Source organism: Pan paniscus, chromosome X (assembly GCF_029289425.2).
Source record: "Pan paniscus chromosome X, NHGRI_mPanPan1-v2.0_pri, whole genome shotgun sequence".
In the NCBI taxonomy this organism is placed as follows: Eukaryota; Metazoa; Chordata; class Mammalia; order Primates; family Hominidae; genus Pan; species Pan paniscus.
Window position 1 is genome coordinate 90,190,484 of NC_073272.2, and position 16,682 is coordinate 90,207,165.

The window sequence follows — 16,682 nt, forward strand, 5'->3', positions numbered from 1 at the left end:
TCCCTTCCAAATTCATATGTTGAAAACTTAATCTTCAATGCATCAGTGTTGGGTGATGGGGCCTAATGGGAGATGTTTAAGTCTTAAGGGCTCCACCCTCATGAATGGATTAAAGCCCCTATGAAAAGTGCTTATGGAAATAAGTTCGCTCTCTTCTGTTTCTCTGCCATTTGAGAAACAGTATTTCTCCCCTTCAAATAATGCAGCATGCAAGGCACCATCCTGAAAGCAGAGACAGATCTGTTACCAGATGTCAAACTTGCCAGATTTCTAATTTTGGACTTCTCAGCCTTCAGTGCTATGAGAAATTTCTGTTATTTGTAAATTGCTGAGTCGCGGGTATTCTGCTATAGCAGCAAGAAATGGACTAAGACAGTAACTATTGTAACAATGTCAAGAACTCATGGCAACTTAAAGAAATGATTTGAGTAGTTGTAGAAAGATCAGACATTTAACAACAGATCTGTACATATCAGATCACACTCAAAACAAAGCAGGAAGAAATGAGTCTCTGTTGTCTAACACTAACACACAGTATAGAGAATCCAGAATACTTGTTAATTATGCAGGTGTAAGTGATTTACCAATTATTATTGTAGTAAACATATTCCAAACTAAATTAATAATCTTCTGAAATTTGTACTTTGAATATCTCTATGTATGACCTCCTTCATGTTAATAAAAATATTATCAGTCTATGAAAATATTTATCATAATTTACAATTTTCTTTCACTACTGTGCAATATACCCAATGAGAATCTAAGTAATATCTCCTACAGAAAACACCTATAATATCTGTCTTTCATTCCATTATGATTGGTTTTCACAGACCTTCATTATTTTACCTATTTGTGCAATTTTATCTTACATTGAATATGTTCAAAATGATTCAGGCAGTTAAGCTGAATTGAGATCAGTTCTGTCTCCCTCATTACTGCTTGTAATTATCCAAATCACTAGTATTATTTTCTAATTCTCTAATATATAAACTTCTATCATCCCCTCACTCCTGTAAATTCCCTAAGAATAATAATCACATCTTACTCTTTTCATGTATTTCCACGGTGTCTTCTCTTGTATTTTGCACATAGATAATGAATACTTGTTAACATGAAAAGTATTGAACAGAGTATTCTCTGTTAACTCTATTAAGTCTATATCACAGGTCAAATAAAATAAGATTTGATGGATAGGTACAACCTATCTGTAATAAAATTAGATTTGCACATATAATTGTGCACTGTAAAAATGTTTCAAAATTTTTTTTCACTACTCACCACTTATTTTGGTTAAATAATTTCTTAGACAATTTATTTATAAAATATAAATAAATTAAACTCATATTTAAGTTACCATAAATTAGAAATAGAAGGCAAATTAGTATTTATTATAACCAAAACAGCAAGTACATTTGATTAAAATCAAGAAATAGCAAGGAGTTAAGGTAATTTCCATTCAAAGGATTAATTAATGCAGTATCTTGAATCACAAATTAATCTTACACATGCTTAAATACAAAAAACCTGCTTTATTAAAGCTTCTGGTTATGGTTTCTGGATGGAAATTCAATCCCTTAGGCACAAACAAATATGAAACTAAAATTCTGTTACGTTATATTTCTGTAGCCCAATTATTTCAATTATGATGGCCTTTGAACTATTTCAATTCCAAATATTTTAATTATGATAGCATATATAATAGTCTATGATAAAAATTCCAAGACTAACACATTCTAAATTCTATTTCGCTTAGCAGAAACTCTTTGTAAAGAAATCTTTCTCCAAAATGTAATGTTGTATACTTGGTTGCCTAATTTTAGCAGAAAATAATCAAAAAGTAGCAAAATAAAAATTATGTTAAAGTAAAAATGTTCTGTTGTCTAAAAAAGGGCAATGGCAAATCAGTGTCTCCACTAGATCAATGCCACAACACTCTTTTAATAATTATGCTCTCTGGCCTCCCTTTTGACTGAAGTTTACACCTTGCAGGTATAAAACTGTTCTCCACACTTATTCTGAAATATGCTTCTGAAAGAAATGTCGTTTCAATAAATTGACTCCAAGTAACCTTGTGAGCCCACGATCAATTATAAAATTTTATTTTTGAAAAATATAAAATTTGCTTTTAAAAAGTGCCATAGAGTGGTCAAAGTATGGATTTTAATGGAAGAAAATATGTCAGATGATTAAAGGAAAGGAAAGGCCAAATTTTAAATCTTCTTGCTGGTTTAATCACTAATTTGATCTATGTGACAAGCCTGCACATTTCAGTACCCTGCATATTTATCTTTTGAATAAGAATAGTTGCCCACTTGAGAGGACTTACAGAATGGAGATGCATGTCTGAAGTGAGCTTAATGAGCAGAGACATTTCCAAAATACAAGAAACTGCAAAATGGGAAGGGAATTAAATTCTGGCCATTTAACTAAATTGCATGTATATCTAATTTTTCATTTTTAATTGAATGAATACAATCACCTTAAAATATAGCATCAAAAAGCATTTAAAAGTTACAGATTATAAGGCATACTGAAAAATGAATGCTACTGTAATTGCGATTCTAAGAAATGTCCATTGCAAAGGTGCTGGTCTAGTGCTTCTTAGAGCAAACAGAATTAGATAACAGAGCTTCTTATTTCTTATGATTAGATAAAACATTACCTTGTACCATAAGATTTATATATTAATATCTTTTTGCATAAGTTAAAAATGTTTATTGCAAACACAAATGTGCATATAAAAATAAAGGTCGAAATAAGTTGGCCAAAGAGAGAAATAATACAGCATGGTGGCAATGAAAAAAGACACATCTGCTAAAAATAACAGCAGCAATAAAGAACATACATGTTTGCACACACAACATAATTACTTAATGTAAAGTGGAGTTATTAGTTACATTAAGAATGAATCATGAAAGTCACAAGGTTAGGAAGGAAATGAAGTAAGAATATCTATTCTTTATTTTAAACTACATAGAAATGTCAGGTCTCTATCAAAAACCTGAAGAAATGTATGTTGCCTAATCATGTTAATCATAGTTCAGACTTTGGCCACAAAGACCTCACAGCATTGTTGCAAAAATCAAATGAAATGAGAAATGTACAAGTACTTCATAAACAGCAAAATGTTCCATACATGTATTATAGACATTATCTTTTCAATATTCGGAGAGTCTCGCATTCCAATATAGGATAGTGCAAAAAACAAACAAACAAAACTCCAGAACACGGTGGAGAAATTTATTGCTCTCTGTTCAATTCTTAGATTTTTTTTTTCTTTGCACTAAGCAGTCTCTAAGACACAGGTTAGCCTGGCTTTGAAAGAAGAACAGAGATGATGATAATGTGTTCTAATAAGCATGTCTGGCCAATGCCTCTGTCCTAGGGACAGTCCCTTAGCGATTCTCTAGTGGGGAAATATCTTCCGTTGATTTCCACATAAGCCCATGGTGATTATACCAGTAAGAGATTAAATGATCTGATCTCTTAATATGAGTGAAAGAGAGAAAGGGGTATGAGAGTGGATCTAATTGACCCAAACAGGACAACACACATAATATATTTCTGTATATAAAAACTAAAAAAAATAGAAAAAGTCCACATTGTGCCAGCAGAGAATGCAATGTTAAGAACAATTTACAGATGAGAAAAGTGAGACAATGACAAAGTAACTTTTCCAATATAATATAAAAGATGTCACAGAGCCTGAATTCGAACTTTTATTTATCTGATTTCAAAGCAAAATAAGCTATTTATTATTACATGAAGCACAGTGAAATGAGACCAAGAAGAATACACATGTAAGAATAGTCCAACTTATTTTTTTTTATCAGTAGACTAGTTACTAGGGAAATTTTAGATTTATAAAATTTAAATGGGGCCGGGTGCGGTGACTCACGCCTGTAATCCCAGCACTTTGGGAGGCCAAAGTGGGCAGATCACAAGGTCAGGAGATGGACACCATCCTGGCTAACACGGTGAAACCCCATCTCTACTAAAAATACAAAAAAAAAAAAAAAAATTAGCCGGGCGTGGTGGCGGGCACCTGTAGTCCCAGCTACTTGGGAGGCTGAGGCAGGAGAATTGCTTGAACCCAGGAGGCGGAGCTTGCGGTGAGCCGAGATCGCGCCACTGCACTCCAGCCTGGGTGACAGAGCAAAACTCCATCTCAAAAAAAAAAAAATTAAATGGAAAGTACAAAGAGTTCCCATATACTCAATCACACACAGCTTCCCTTATTATTATATTGCATTAATGTGATACATTAGTTACAATTGATGAGCCAATATAGATTCATTATTATTAGCTAAATTCCATGTTTTATATCAAGTTTCACTTTTAGTATTGTACATACTATGGGTTTTGACAAATATATAATGTATATCCACCATTATACTATAACACAAAATAGTCTCACTGCCCTTGAAATCCTGTACTCCACCTATTTATTCCCACCTTCTGAAACGTGGCAATCACTGATCTTTTACTGTCTCCATAATTTTGCCCTTTCCAGAGTGTTATATAGTTGGAATCATAGAGTATGTAATATTTTGACATTGACCTGTGTCACTTAGAATTACGCATTTTGGGTTCCTGCTTGTTTATTTATGGCTTGATAGGTCATTTTATTTTCATTTATTTATTTTTTACTGAATAATATTCCATTGTATAGATGTACCACAGTTTATTCATTCCCCTATGAAAAACATCTTGGTTGCTTTCAAGTTGAGGTAATTACAAATAAAACTTCTGTAAACATGTGTATGCAGGTTATTGTGTAGACACAATTTTCAAATAATTAGGTGAAATACAAAAGAGAGTACAATTGCTGGATTGTAATCAAGTATATGTTTAGTTTTATACAAAATTGCCAAATATAGAGACACAGCAAAAAAGTGAAACTTCAGGCTAATATCCCTAATGAACCTTGATGCAAAAATTCTTAACAAAATACTAGCAAACTGAATCCAGAAACACAACAAAAAGTAAATTCACTGTGATCAAGTAGGCCTTATTACTGGCATGAAAAGTTGTTTTAACACCTGCAAATCAATAAATATGATTTGCCATATGAAAATAATTAATAACAATATTTAAATGAACATCTCGATAGATGTGGAAAAAGCTTTAGATAAAATCCTAAATCCCTTCATGGTAAAATCCCTCAAAAAACTAGTCATTGAAGGAACATACTTCAAAATAATAAGAGCCATCTATGACAAACCCACAGTCAACATTATACGGAATTGGCAAAACCTGAAAACATTTCTCTTGAGACCCACAACAAGGGAAGAATGCCCACTCCCATCACTCCTATTCAACATAGTACTGAAAATTGAAGCCAGAGCAATCAGGCAAGAAAAATAAATTAAAGGTGTCCAAATAGGAAAAAAAAGTCAAACTATGTCTCCTTGTCATTTATATGATTCTATATACCTAGAAAACACTAAAGACTCTGCCAAAAGCCTCATAGAACTTGAAGAAAAACTTCAGTAAAGTTTCCGGATACAAAATCAATGTACAAAAATTAGTAGCATTTCTATACACCAATAATGTTCTATCTCAGAGCCAAATCAAGAACACAATCCCATTTACAATAGCCACACACACAAAAAATAAAATACCTAGGAATGCATCTAGCAAAGGAGGTGAAAGATCTCTACAAGAAGAACTACAAAACACTGCTGAAAGAAATCATAGATGACACAAATAAATGGAAACAAATCCCGTGCTCATGGATCAAAAGAATCATATTGTTAAAATGGCCATACTACCCAAAGCAATCTGCAGATTCAACACTATTCCTATCAAACTACCAAAATCATTTTTCACAGAATTAAGAAAACACTATTCTAAAATTCATATGAAATGAAAAAGAAGCTTGAATAGTGAAAGCAATCCTAATCCAATAGAAAAAAAGCTGGAAGCATCACATTGCCTGTCCTCAAACCATACTACAAAACTACAGTAACTGAAACAGCATGGTACTGGTACAAAAACACACATAGTCCAATGGAACAGAATAGAGAGCACAAACATAAAGCCACACACCTACAACCATCTGATCTTTGAAAATTTGACAAAAATAAGCAAAGGGGAAAAGATTCCTCGTTCAAAAAATGGTGCTGAGATAATTGGCTATACATAAGAATAAGAATAAAATTGGACCCCTACCTGTCACCATATGCAAAAATTAAGTCAAGATGGATTAAAACTTAAGTCTAAGACCTCAAAGTATCAAAGTACTAGAAGAAAACCTAGGCAATAGCTGTCTTAATATTGGCCTTGGCAAGGAATTTATATCTATTTCCTCAAAAGCAACTGCAACAGAAACAAAAATTGACAAGTGAGGCCTAATTAAACTAAAGAGCTTCTGCACAACAAGAGAAACTAAGGCAGTAAACAGTCAAACTACATAAGGGGAGAAAACATTCCCAAACTATGCATCTGACAAAGGTGTAACCTCCATAATCTGTAAGGAACTTAATCAAATAAAAAAGCAAAAAGCAAAGAACTCTATTAAAAAGTAGGCAAAGGACATGAACGGATACTTCTGAAAAGACACACAAGCAGGCAACAAACATGAAAAAAGTGCAGCATCTCCAATCATCAGATAAATGCAAATCAAAGCCACAATGAAATACCTTCTAACACCAGTCAGAATGAATTTTGTTAAAAAGCCAAAAAATTACAGATGTTGGCAAGGCTGCAGATAAAATGAGACACTTATACACTGTTGTTGAGAATGTAAATTAGTCCAGCCAATTGGGAGAGCAGTTTGGAGATTTTTCAAAGAAGTAAGAGTTGAACTACCATTCAATCCAACAATCCCATTAGTGGGCATATACCCAAAAGAAAAATAAATATTTCTATCAAAAGGACATGCATCCCTGTGTATTCATCACAGTGCTATTCACAATAGCAAAAACATGGAATCAACTCAAATGCCCATCAATGGTGGGTTGGATAAAGATAATGTGATACATATACACCAGGGAATACTACGCAATAATGTAAAAGAATGAAATCATGTGCTCTGCAGCAACATAGGTGCAGCTGGAGGCCATTATCCTAAGCAAGCTAATGCAGAAACAACAAATCAAATACTGCATCCTCTCACCTTATTTAGAGGCTAAATTCTGGGGACACATGGACATAAAGATGGGAATAGTAGGCATTGAGGGCCACTAGAGAGGAGAGGAAGGGAGGCAAGGCTGGAAAGACTACCTATTGAGTACTATGCTCACTACCTCAGTGATGGATTCAGTCCCCAAACCTCAGCATCACACAACATACCTTTGGAACAAGTCTGCACATGTACCCACGATTCTAAAATACGAATTGAAAAAGAAAAAATAAAAAACTGCCAAATATCTTCTAAAATGTTTATACCATTTTGCATTATGGTCAACAATGAATGAGAGCTCCCGTTCCTGTACATTTTCTCTGGTGTTTGGTTTTGTCAGTGTTTTGAATTTTTACCCTCCTAATAGGTGGGTAATTGTATTTCATTGTTGTTTTAATTTGCAACTCCTTAAAGAGAAAGAAGAACATCTTTTTATAAGCTTATTTGCCATTTGTATACCTTCTTTGATGAGGTATCTGTTTAGATCACTAGCCCGTTTTTGAGTTCTTTGTTTTTTACATTGTTAAACTTTGTGTTCTTGTCATATTTTGGATTACAGTCCTTTTATTCTATATGTCTTTTGCAAAATTCTTCTTCTATTCTGTAGCTTGTCTTCTCACTGTCTTGACAGTGTCTTTTGAAGAGCAAAGTTTTTAAGTTTTAATGAAGACCAGCTTATTATTTTCTTTAAATAGATCATGCCTTTGTTCTTGTATCTAAAATGTCACTGCCAAATCCAAGGTCACCTGAAATTTTTTCTATGATATCTTATAGGAGTTCTATAGTTTTGCATTTTTAACCTGGATTTTTAAAATTAATTTTTGAAAAGTACAACATCTGTGTCTGGTTTGTTTTTGTTTATGTATTTTGTGAATGAAGTTATCCAGTTGTTCCTGCACTATTTGCTGGAAAAAATCCTTAATTCATATATTGCCTTTTCTCCTTACTCAAAAATCAGTTGACTATATTTGTGAAGGTCTATTTCTGGACTCTATTCTACTCCAATATATACTTGTATAATATTTTGCCAATACCACACTTTCTTGATTGCTTTAGCTTTATACTAAGTCTTAAAGTCAGGTAGTGTCAGCTTTCCAAGTTTGTCTTGTCTTTCAATATTGTGTTGGCCAGGTTGTGTGTTTTGCCTTCATATATAAACTTTATGATCTATTTCTCAACATTCATAAAATTATTTGCTAAGATTTTGATTGAGATTGTGTTGCCTCTATGGATAATATTCTATTTATATAAAACATATTTCCATTTATTTGTATCTTCTCTGATTTCTTTCATCTGAGTATTATGATTTTCCTATGTATATTTTGTACATATTCTACTAGATTTTTAACTAAGTATTTCATTTTTAGGTGTTAATGTAAATACAATTTTGATTTTAATTTCAAATTTTAATTATTCTCTGTTGACTTGGGTATGTTAGTCTTGCATCTTGCAACCTTATTTTAATTGCTTATTAGTTCAAGTATTTTGTTGTTGTTTGCTTGGAATTTTATGCATAGACAATCATGTTATCTGAGAACAAAGACAGTATATTTTGTGTGATTAATATTTTTAAAAATTGTTAAGATGTGTTTTATGTCCCAAAATACGTTCTATCCTGTTGAATGTTTAATCTGGGCTTGGAAAAAATGTGTATTCTTCTGTTGTTGAATAAAATACTCTATGCATGTAAATTACATCCAGTTGGTTGATGAAGTTGGTGAGTTCAATTATGTCCTTAGTGATTTTCTGTTACTGGATCTTTTAATTACTGATAGAGGAGTATTGAAGTCTCCAACTACAATGGAGTATTAATCCATTTATTCTTGCATTTCTTACCGTTTTTGTCTTACCTATTTCGACACTCTGTTATTAGGCCCATACACACTGAGAATTGTTATATCTTCTTAAAAATGGACTCCTTCCTAATTATGTAATATACTTCTTTGTCTCTAGTCATTTTATTTTTTGCTCCAAAGTGGGCTGTATCTAAAATTAATATAACTACTCAATATTTCTTGTTATTAGTGTTAACATGATAGAATATTTCCCAATTCTTACCTTTAATCTATTTTTTATATTAAAATGGGTGTATTGAAGAGAACATATGTTTATGATTATTTTAAATCCACTATGTTAGCATCTTTCTTTTAATTGGAGTATTCAGACCACTGACATTTAAAGTGAATATTGATATAGTTGGATTAATATCTACCATATTTGTTACTTTTTTCTACTTATTGGTTTTGCCCTCTGTTTCTGTTAGTTCCACTCTTTTTCTGCCTTTTGTAGTTTTAACTGAACATTTTATATTTCATTTTATGTCCTTATTAGAATATCAATTATATTTCTTATACATAACTTAACCAAAATCATCATAACAACGTGATTATGTTTCATGGATAAGTAAAATGAATGGCAAAACACTGTAAGAGTTGTGAGACAAGTTAATAATATTCCAAGTTAACTTGCACTACACATGTAATAGTATAGTGCTAATAAAAGTAGAGCTAAATTCATTGTACAAGTATATTTCAAATTTTTAGGAAACAATTAAAATTTTTTAAGAAATATAAGTTTTACCACCCTGATGGTTTATTTGATAAACATTAGGTTAATAATTTGAATGTAATAAAATTCTCAATCTTTCATTTATAATTACCCTTTTTTGTATATATTTTCTCCTGTAATGTATAAATTTGCATGAATTCATTTTTATTGTTAATTAAATGTTTTAAAATATCTTTTGAGGTATGATGGACAAATGAAAACCTGTACATATTTAACATAAACTAATTCATGAGTTTGCAGATAAGTGTACATCCTTGAAATCATGAAAAATATTGTGTTCCCAGAATAAGCATAATTTGTTTTGATTTATAATTCCCTTTATTCCTTAATATATTCATATAGCTAATAATATATTTAGAATCTTGATATCAATGTTCAATAATAGCCATTGGCCTGAATTGTTTTTCTTATTAGGTCTTTGTCATGATTTGATATCAAAGTCATCCTATGTTCACAAAACTATTCAGAAAGCCTTTTTTTCACCTTTAATATTCTTGATTTGTTTATGTAATATTGAGTTTCCTTTCTTAAATATTTGGTAGAAGTTACCAAAGAAGGTACCCCTATCTATATCTGGACCAGCTCATTTGTTTGCTAGTTTTTTTTGTTGTTTTTGTTGTTGTTTAAATTGTAGGAAATTTATATTTGGGCAGATTTTATGCCTAATTTCAGCATAATGAAAAATGTCTTCTGATCATTTGAATTTACCAACGCAAATGGATACCCAGAAAATTCAGTCCAATTAACGTCATAAGGACAACACTTAATTCATTCCAGTTAGCCAACCCAAAAGGGTTGTATAGACAACCCACAACAAAAGAGTTGTATAGGCAACTCAGAATAGCCAGGGTAGCCCATTTTTATTAAAGGGAGTAAAACTATATAACTATAATAGATTTAGTTTGTGAAGATTAATAATACTACTAATAAATAGTTGATCATAATGAAGAAGAGGATGATTCTCAACAGTAAATTAGTTAATTTTGCTTTTTGTTGATAAAAGAGATAAAATATCTGGCAAGAACAATGGTTTAAATTGCTGATACTAGCTTGTAGTCTACCTACAGATCTTAATTATCTCTATTTCTGTCCTCTAGGATAGTATAAATTATCTCTAGAAAATATAGTTTATTTAAAAATTAGTATCCATCAGAATTCTATTTTTCCAAGGGTATTTTTTTCTATAGTGTTTCAAACCACAGAAAACCTATATATCTATATATGGAACATATTGAGAGTAATGTGAAGCATAATGGTGTAACCACCTACAGATAGTGAAGAGCATTAACATAATAATTTTAAAAATACCAACTGAAAATCTTCTTTGCATAAGCCAAAAATAGTTAACTACATGCTGCTAGAGTATAAGTGTTTTAAAAGGAAGTGATAAAGATATTCTTTATTTAGCTCTATTTTATACAACATGTAATCTGGTTGTAAAGAAACATTTACTGTCTAGTTTACACTTTGTGGTTCATAATACCAACACTTACATAAACTAACTAATGAAAATATGTCTTATCTTGTTAAGTACTTTGGATAAGAATATGTTCTCAACATTGTTTTTTGGTATTCTTACTTTTTTCTTTTGCTCATTATTTTTATTTTTTATTTAATTAATTAAAAAAAATTTAAGTTCAGGAGATACGTGTGCAGGTCTGCTACATGGGTTTATTGTGTAATGATGAGGTTTCCTCCTAGTGAACCCGTCACCCAAATAGTGAACATAGTACATGATAGGGAGGTTTTTGAATCCTTTCCCCTCCCTCTCTCTCGCCTTTTGTAGTCACCAGTGTCTATTATTTCCATCTTTGTGTCTACGCATGCCCATCCCATTTTTTATCTTCCACTTATCAGTGAGAACATATAATATTTGATTTTCTGCTTCTCAGTTATTTTACTTAGGAATAGTCTCCAGCTTCATCCATGCCCTCCAGCAAAGGGCATGATTTCATTCTTTTTTATGGCTGCATGGTATTCTGTGGTGCATACAAGCCACATTTTTTAATCTAGTCAACCACTGATGGATATTTAGGTTAGTTCCATGACTTTGCTATTGTGAATAGTGCTGCAATAAACACACAAGTGCAGGTATCTTTTTGATGAAACAATTTCTTTTTCTTTGGGTAAATACCCAGTAATAGGATTGCTGGGTCAAATGGTAGTGGCTGTTCTATGTTTAGTCCTTTGAAAAGTCTACATACTGTTTTCCGTATGACTAAACTAATTTACATTCCCACCAACAGTGTATGAGCATTCTATTTTCTCTGCATCCTTGCCAACATTTGTTAGTTTTTGACCTTTTATAATAGTCATTCTGACTGGTGTGAGATGATATCTCATTGTGGTTTTAATTTGCATTTCTTTGATAATTAGTGATGTTGGTCACTTATACACATGTTTATTGACCACGTGTATGTCTTCTTTTGAGAAATCTCTGTTTAGGTTCTTTGCCCACTTTTTGATGGATTTATTTGTGTTTTTTTGTTGTTGATTTGCTTAAGTTCTTTATATAATCTGAATATTAGTCCCTTGTCAGATGCATAGTTAGAAAACACTTTCTGCCATTTTGTAGGTTGACTGTTTACTTTTCTGATCATTTCTTTTGCTGTGCAGAAGCTCTTTAGTTTAAGTCCCACTGGACATATTTTTTGTTTTTATTGCATTTGCTTTTGAAGTCTTAATCATAAATTCTTAGCCTAAGCCAGTGTCCAGAATAATTTTTCTTAGATTTTCTTTTAGTATTTTTATACTTTCAGGTATTACATTTAAGTCTTTAATCCATTTTGAGTTAATTTTTGTACGTAATGAGAGCTAGTGGTCCAGTTTCATTCTTCTGCATATGCCTACCCAGTTTTCCTAGCACCATTTATCGAATAGAATATCCTTTCCCCATTGTTTATTTTTGACAACTTTGTCAAAGATCAGTTTCTTTTATGTATGTGGCTTTATTTATGGGTTCCTTATTCTATTCCATTGATCTATGTGTGTATTTTTATACCAGTACCATGCTTCCTTGGTTACTATAGCACTGTAATATAGTTTGAAGTCAGGTAACAAGATGCTTCCAGTTTTTTTGTTGTTGTTGTTTTGCTTGTTTACTTAGGATTGCTTTGGCTCTTCAGGATATTTTTGGTTTTCTATGAATTTTAGAATAGTTTTTTTCTAATTCTGTAAAAAATAACATTGGTAAATTGATAGAAATTGTGTTGCATCTGTAGATTGATTTGGGCAGTATAGTCATGTAAATGATATTGATTTTTCTTATCCATGAGATTGGGATGTTTTGACATTTGTCTGTTTATCTATAATTTCTTTCATCAGTGTTTTGTAGTTCTCCTGTAGCAGTCTTTCATTGCCTTGGTTAAATGCATTGCCAGGTATTTTTTGTTTATACAGCTATTGTAATTGGGATTTAGTTCCTGATTTGGTTTCAGTTTGAGTGTTGGTGCATAGAAATACAACTAATTTGTGTATGTTAAAATTTTGCATCCTGGACCTTTACTAAACTTCTTTATCAAGTCTCGGAGTATTTTGGAGGACTGTTTAGGATTTTCTATGTAAAAGATTATGTCATCAGCAGTCAGAGATAATTTGGCTTCTTTTTTTTCCAATTTAGACGCCTTTTTTTTTCTTTCTTTTGCCTGATTTCTCTGGCTACGGCTTCCAGTATTATGTTGAATAGCAGTGGTGAAAGTGGACATCCTTGTCTTGCTTCAGTTCCTAGGGGAAATATTTTCAACTTTTCCACATGTGGTATAACACTGGCTGTGGGTTTATCATATATGGCTCTTATTATTTTGAAGTATGTTCCTTAAATGCCTAGTTTGTTGAGGGCTTTAATTATAAAGGGATGTTGGGTATTATCAAATGCTTTGTCTGCCTCTATTGAGATGACCATATGGTTTTTTTTAATTCTGTTTATGTGGTTAATCAGATTTATTGATTTGTGTATTTTGAACTAACCTTTCATCTCTGCAATGAAACACACTTGATCATGGTTAATTACGTATTGTTTTATTGCTGGATTCATTTGGCTAGTATTTTGTGGAGGATTTTTGTCTACGTGTTCATCAGAGATATTGGCCTGTAATTTGTTGTCATTGTCGTTTGTGTCTTTATTGAATCTTGCTATCAGGATGATACTGGTTTTGCAAAATTAGTTAGGAAGAAATTCTTCTTTCTTGACTTTTTGGAACAGTTTCAGTAAGATTGGTACCAGCTCTTCTTTACCTGATAGAATTTGACTGTGAATCTGCTTGGTTCTATTTTCTCTTTTGGTAGAAATTTTATTACTAATTCATTTTCATACCTCATTATTTTCCTGTACAGAATTTCAACTTCTTCCTAGTTCAATATTGAGAGATTGTATATTTCCAGGAATTTTTCCATTTCCCCTAGGTTTTCTAGTTTGTGTGCATACTTATGTTCATAGCAGTCTCTAAGAAGCTTTTGTATTTCTGTAATATTATTCACAATGTGAAAGTTGTTAAGATCTTTATTTTTTTTATGTAGGCATTTAGTGCTATAAACTTTCCCCTTAACACTTTCTGTATCACAGAAGTTTCAGTATGTTATTTCTGTTTCCATTTACTTCATTTTTTAAATTTCTGCCTTTTATTGCTTACACAAAAATTATTCAGAATGAAGTTAGTTTCTATGTTCTTGTGTGGTTTTGAGAGTTTCTCTCAGTATTGATTTCTAATTTTATTTCACTGTGATCTGAAAAGGTGCTGGATATGATTGAGATTTTTAAAAAGTGATTGTGACTTTATTTATGACCAAGCATATGATCAATTTTAGAAAATGTTCCATGCACAGATGAGAAAAAATTATATATCTTTTTAGCGTAATTTTGTGTAGATGTGTATTGGGTCTACTGTTCAGGAGTCCAATTTAATTCCAGAGTTTATTTGTTAGTTTTCTGCCTCAGTGATCTGTCTAGTGCTTCTAGTAGGGTTTTAAAGCTCCCTACTAGTATTATATGAATGCCTGTCTCTTTACTGGGTCTAGTAATATTTGTTTTATTACTCTGTGTTCTCTGGTGTTGGGTGTATATATGTTTAGAATAATTAAATTTTCTTGTTTAATTGAGCCCTTTAGCATTATATGATGCCTTTCTTTGTCTTTTTTTATTTTACTGTTGTTTTAAAGTCTATTTTATCTGATACAAGAATATCAACCCCTGCTTCTTTTTTGGTTTTCATTTGTGTGATATATCTTTTTCTACTCCATTATTCTGAGTTTGTGGGGGTCATTACATGTTTGGTGGGTTTTTGAAGGCAGCAGATGGTTGGGTCATCTTTAAATCCAATTTGCCAATCTACATCTTTTAAGTGAAGTATTTAGGCCATTTATGTTAAAAGTTGATATTGATATGTGAGGTTTTGTTCCTGTCATAGTGTTTTTGACTAGGTACAGTGTAGTCTTAATTGTGTAACTGCTTTAGAGGACCTGTGGATTTTGTCTGTAAGTGTGCTTTTATGGTAGCAAGTATTGTCTTTTTTTTCCACGTTTAAAACTCCTTTGATCATTTCTTACATGATTGGTCTGGTGGTGATGAATTCCCTTAGCATTTGCTTATCTGGGAAATTTTTAACTTCTTCTTTAAGAGCCTTAGTTTGGCAGGATATGCAATTCTTGGTTGACATTTATTTTTCTTAAGAAGTCTAAATATAGGCCCCCAATCTCATCTGGCTTGTAAAGTTTCTCCTGGGAAGTCTGCTCTTAACTCTGTTTTGATTTCCTTTATAGGTAATTTGACGCTTTTCTCTAGCTGTTTTTAAGATTGTTTTTCTTTAGCATTGACCTTAGATAGTACAAATACAGAATGCTTCATAAATTTGCATGTCATCTTTGCCAGGGGGCATTCTAATCTTCTCTGTATTTTTCTAATTTTAGTATATGTGCTTCTGAAATGAGCACCTTTTATTTATTCTTAACAGAAACTTAAATATGTCATAACACAGATACATTTGCTGTACCCTAAGAATTAACTTTTCATTGTATTGATAAATACGTGTAACTTTGGTTCATACAGACATGTTTGTTTAGTTTGGTCAACTTATTGACCAATGGAAAGCATGATGCTTAGATATTGCTACAGTTGTAATGTCAATTTAAACATGAAAAAAATTCATAATTAATAATTTCTCTATTTCACAGAAAAGAAAATAAGAAATTAAATATTTACAAACACCAAGTATTTCTAGATACTATCCTTTACATATATTGTCCAATCTAAGCTTAAAGGCAAACTTACCATGGTTTTTCATTTTTTATTTTCCTGCCTTCTCATAGGAGGAAATTAGAGAACAGAGTAATTAAATAACATTTCCATTATGATACAAACTGACTCCACCATCCATTTTCTTCACAATTTATCTCACTGACTCCTATTCACTGTAGGCAGGACCACTGTGAATTTTGAAAGCTTCTTTCTCAAAACAAATTACACTTTTATGTGTCATTTTCAAATGTTTTTTCTTTATCATTTTAGAGAAAAGAAACTGCATAATTAATATTATGCCACTGTGTTTCTGTGTAGTTTCCAGAAATTATCTACTACTACCATCTGTTTACTTGCAAATCAGTCCTCTTTCTCTGTAATTTCTCCCTTTATTTTAAGACATTGAAATGTTTAAGATATAGAAGAATTAAAAATGTAGAAACATTTAAGAAATGGACAGGCAAGGAAGCCTCAAATTTTGTTATGTTTATCTTTATTATGAGCAATTTCCACATATAAGGTTTCTAATAGAACATTATTTTTACTTTTCTCAATGACCTAAAATTTATCTACATTAAATCTATCATATTTTACATTTGTCCTTCAGTGCAGGAAATATTAATATAATTTTAATAGGGTTGATAAAATAATATTAACACCATAAAACAATCCAACCAAAAAACATAGAAGCCACATTATTTTTATTTGATCATTATACCAGCTTATTAAAAAAATCAGAGAAGAATAGGCATTATGTGA

At 31.7% G+C, this 16,682-nt stretch overlaps 1 non-coding gene across 1 annotated transcript; it reads right to left on the bottom strand.

The window, feature by feature from the left end:
- Nucleotides 1–15,513: 15,513 nt before the first annotated feature.
- LOC112438526 (U6 spliceosomal RNA) lies at nt 15,514–15,619 on the bottom strand. Its single transcript, XR_003026942.1, has one exon. It is a non-coding gene; the product is annotated as a U6 spliceosomal RNA (small nuclear RNA).
- Between the last annotated feature and the right edge of the window lie 1,063 nt (nt 15,620–16,682).